Consider the following 5,015-nt stretch of genomic DNA (forward strand, 5'->3'; position numbering starts at 1 on the left):
GCTGGTTGCTTTGATGAACTTGAACAATGATCTCAGCCACTTTTCTGCTGAAGCTCTGGAAGTTTCTGTCCACTTCCCCCCTTTTATTTATTACTTTTAGTAGCACTCATTGGGTGCTCTGTGCCTTGACTCTTTGTCATCCTCCTTTCAATGGAAGTTGAGGATGCTAAAGTAATTTGCAGCCTTTAGGCAATTTTTATTAAAAATCAGTCAGTGAAAACTTCACTGGAATTCAAAACCTGGATATTCTATATATGTAAATAAATGTCTAGAGATAAATGAGTTTTGGAGCAAATTTTATACACAAAATTACTTAGAATTAATCTCTGCCTGCACTCTGTGCGGTTGTGATTTATGGAGGCATTATTGATGAGCTGCAGTGGGCTGGGTCTTTGGTTGAAAAGGTTAACTGAAATAAACATGTTTTTATGTAGCAGTTTTTCGAAGAAAAAAATGTGCTGCATCTGCTGAATCATCAAGACAGGAAAATGGAGAAAAAAATTGGTTGTGGAATGACAGCTTTCTCAGTGTACAGTAGGGTACTTCCTTCCAAAGAAGAAATACCTATTTGCCGTGATGGTGTTATCAGCAGGGAGGCAAATAGATATTCGCCCCCTGAAACCCTAGCAGGCAGAGAGCCCTTTCTGCCCGGCCTGCCCGCTGCAGCACGTGCCTGCTCAGAGGCAGCCCGACCTGTGCAGAGAGGGGCCGGGGCAGCGTGCAAGGCCAGAATTAATCCCTTCAGGCCAGGCAGCGTGCGGCGCCGCAGCAAGTTGTGCACCTGCTCGGATGAGGAGAGAGGCCTCTCCTGTTTTGCTGTCGCTTCCCCTTCTCTGACCTCCTGCTGACCGCTGGGGAGGTTTGATTTAGGGCCCGTACCTGAAGGGATCTAGAAGATCCTTCAGGCTGTCCTCATTGCCACGGCCAGCCTCCACCTTCATACATTAAGGGTTTATCGGATGTAACTGAAAGGTCCAAAAAAAGTGCCCCTACACCATTTGATTGAAAAGCTCTCAAAAATTCATGCTCAGTGCCTGCCTCCACTCCAAGCGTCCCTCCTAGTGTCGTCTGGCCACTAAACACGGGGACTTGGTGTTCAAGGGCAAGGTGCAACGCTCTCGCGGGCAGAGAAGCGTCTCTCGAATCAGGCGCAATCGAGGGCAGGATTCATAGCCTGAAGTGGGACTGCGGCGTTGCAGAAGTCACATACGCTAGTTTCACCTGGTTAGGAACCACCCAAGAAAATTAGTTTTCTGACAGGAATTACTTTATACTTTGAAAATGGGTCATTGTTTTCTTGTTGATTTAAAATGCAAGGGAGCCTTCCCAGGAGTAGCTCGGTTGCTGGTTATTTATTGCTCCAGAGCTAGTTATTGCTAGAACACTGTTTCATGTAACTTTGTAGCTGGACTGGGAAATGCTGCCTTGCTTTCTGCTGTACATAGCCTAAAAAAACCAGACTCATTCTCCACTGCAGGGGAGCGCAGATAGACCAGTGTAGCAAAGCCGTTCTCATCATGCGTACTTTCCAAATGCTTTGAGACAAATAAAGAAATATGACCAGTGCTGTGGTTTAATGGCTATTTGCATACATACAAGCTATGTATCATACTTTGAATATGCAAATACATTTTTTAAAGACGGTTAAAAGCGCTGTACGTGGGTTTTTGCCAATTACTGTCACAAAGCGAGTCAGCAAATTTTACCCTCCACTGTTAAGAGGAAGAGTTGGCAAAACCAGTTCCTATCTTGCTTTGGTATTTTCAGATCAGAACTTTACAGTGCAAACATTACCTGGTTTGTTTAAATAATAAAGGCAGGAGTTCTGACGTTAATCTGGAAAAACAACTTTTAGGCTCGTTTATTTTGTGTTCCCCACCTTTTTGGAGACACAGAAGATACCATACAACTTTATTCTACTTTGCAAGGCTCTTGAATGTGTTGCAGTTACATCTGCAAAGATGTTAAATATGTTGCTGAAATTTCTTAAATAGAAGCTATTATATGAAAAAGGAGAAAGTAAATACAGGCATACAAGAAAAGCTGTGTTTTGAAATGGTGTCACTTTTTTGCAAGGAATAGGATTGAAAAGACAACTTTAATTAAAGTCTTTATTTTCCAGCACATTTCACAGTTTAAAGATAGTAAACAGCAAGCAGTGTTTCCCATTTGGTGATAAAATTTACTCTTTCCCTGAAAAAAAAATTAAGACCATTTTGTGCAGGGAACATTCTGCCCCTCTATCTAGCACTGGGTATAAACAGGAGCAGGATTTGTCTTCTTGTCAGGAGGTAGGTGGCATTTGGGCACGTGTCACCACGGCTGTAACATACCCCTTTTCCTGATTCTCTTGCCCCAGCTGAAGTTGCCCCAAACCCCATCTCACCCAGGTCTTCCTGCACAGAAGTGAACTTTACTGTTTCTCAGTTTTCTATGCTCTTGTTGAAGGAAATGGATGTCTTTCTTGCTCTCTTTTCCCCCCCTCCGAACCTGCCCCTTTTATCTTCCAAACTTTTCTGCAGCTTTCTTGCTGTGCCAGTACCCTTCTCAAATTTGCAGTTTGCTCCCAGACAGAAATCTCTCTGTTTACGGCAAGGGGTGAGAAAAAGTGTTAAAATCTTACTGAAAAAGTTGGAGGCCAATGTTTGAGAAGCATTGTTCTAATTTTCCTGTTGTTTATAAGGAAATGGCTCAGGTGGAGGCAGTTGTGGTTCCAGTGCATACGGCAGCTTCCATCTCCCAAACATTTATTTTAGCCACACAGGAAAGGTGGCAGAGAGTTGGGAAAAGGGAATTAATGTTAGCCTTGGCTGGAAAATAGAGTTCTGGTTTGAAAAAAGAGAAGAGAAGAGAAGAGAAGAGAAGAGAAGAGAAGAGAAGAGAAGAGAAGAGAAGAGAAGAGAAGAAAGGAAAATGTCAAGACTTTGTTCTTCATTGAGGTGAAACAGAAGCCTTTTGAATGAGTTCAAGAGAAAACACACTTCCAGAAGAGCCAGTCATCAGTGTACTTCTCTGGGATGTGGAAGATTTCAGGTGTATGTTCTTACTCTTCCTCACTAAGAACAGACACTTGAAACCCATATCCCAGCTGGACACCCCGTGGCTTCTGGCTTGCCTCTAGTAAACGCTTCTCTTTCCCTCTGGATTTTGAACAAGAGTCTTGAACTGAGAATGGAGATTTCATTGAAACTAATGTGTTTCTATTTTCATTAAATTGTAATTTTCTGGCAAAAATAACAGTTTGAAATATTGTTGGCAAGATCGACCGAGCATATATAGCTCTCAAAATAGAGAGGATGCTAAAGAAAAATATTTGGGTCCAAACTCTATTCTCAGCTTCAGTGGCAAAATATGGGTGCAGCTGAGGGCAACGTGCCCTTTGATTTGCCAGGGAAGTAAAGCATTTCTCCGACACCTGAATTGAATACTGTATCCCTTTTAGTACAGTGACGATTACACAACACTGTTTATTCTCCATTTTTTTTTCATCTCATCCATCATTCACAGCTCAGATTTCTACAGTGATTTCACCGAGTTGGTTTACTTACAATGCAAAATGAAAGTCAAGTTAATTTCGCGCTCTACCCACCTCAGTCTGATTAACGCAAATTAAATTTTGTGCTAATAAGACTGAGTGTGTGACCATAATTGGAAAGCCTTGAGTTCCTCTGACTGCAGGGAAAGTGCTGTTTTTCCCTGCATCATGAAAACATTTGAATCATAACGTGGGAAATTTGCCACAAACAGTGGTATCAGTTTGGGGCCTCCATATAAAGTTTATTCTGTTTCTCATCAGGGACCATGAATACATATCTGTATCAGATTGCAGCCCTTGGAACTTTTGGCCCATCTGCCCACCAGAGGAAGACTAAAGGAGCAGTGACACACACCTAATAAGGGGGAGCTGCTGAACATCTGTGTTTCTCCATTATATGGAAATCCTCTTGGGCTAATAACTGGCTGCTATACCTTAAATAACTGGACAATTATTTGAGTCTGAACAGGTCAAGGCAGCGGGAAGTGTTGCTAAGGTCGGGATTGTTCACCAGCCATTTGGTGAATGAGGAAAAAAACCCTGAAAGTGAGAGCTGAAAGACAGGCTAGAAGGGAAGTGAAGGCTGGGCAAGGCAAGGCAAGGCTTGGCTTTGATCTAAAGATAAAGAAAGCTTCAGGGTGGTAAGGAAAGATTATGGTAAATGTGAGTTTGAGTTTATAGTCCTATTCCATTTAGATCTATATATTTCTTGTATTTGATAAAGCAAAGAGTCATTGTTTTCCTCAGCTCCAGCAATGCCCTCTTGCTCTATCACCTGCTTCCAGAAGAAGAAAGTCATAAAGCTAAAGTAAAACTACAGCAGGTAGGGTTTGGGAAAAGGGTGACTCTTAGTTCTGGGACTATGGAAGATCCTGGTATCAGTGAAGTCATGCACCTGTGTAAGACCAAGGTGCATTTGTAAGACCAAGGAAATATGCCAGAGTACCTGGCACCACAGATGATGCAGGAGCACACTGAGATTTAAATAATGTAGAAGCACGTAAATCCTGTATGCTGGAATACAAACAGAGAAGCCTAGTGAGTGTCAAACAGGATGGAAGTAGTTGTAAATATACCTGCTTTATAATGGAGCATCTACACTTCCTGATGGGAATTCGTGGGCATGTATATCATCCCCATGTATGTCATCCATGGGCTACCTCCCTTAGCAGCAGGAACACAACGCTCGCACAGTAAGGTTATTAAGTACGAAACAAGCCAGAAAACTCTTTAAAAAGCAAAGTCCCTTGCAACATACCATCCTAATGAAGGGTTTGAAAGTCAGAAATGTCACCACTCACCAGAGAGCAGTTCAGCTGATGTTTTGAAGTCAAGCCCTGCTCTCTAACCCTGGGAACAATGGGAATTTGCTATTATTTTCTACAGAAGCAGGATCAAACTTGGAGGCAGGATCAAACACCTAACTGGAAGAACTGCAGCACCACTTTTGTGTGTTTCTATCAGGTCTGAATTTAGTTTT

Source organism: Aptenodytes patagonicus, chromosome 1, assembly GCF_965638725.1.
Source record: "Aptenodytes patagonicus chromosome 1, bAptPat1.pri.cur, whole genome shotgun sequence".
Taxonomy (NCBI): domain Eukaryota; kingdom Metazoa; phylum Chordata; class Aves; order Sphenisciformes; family Spheniscidae; genus Aptenodytes; species Aptenodytes patagonicus.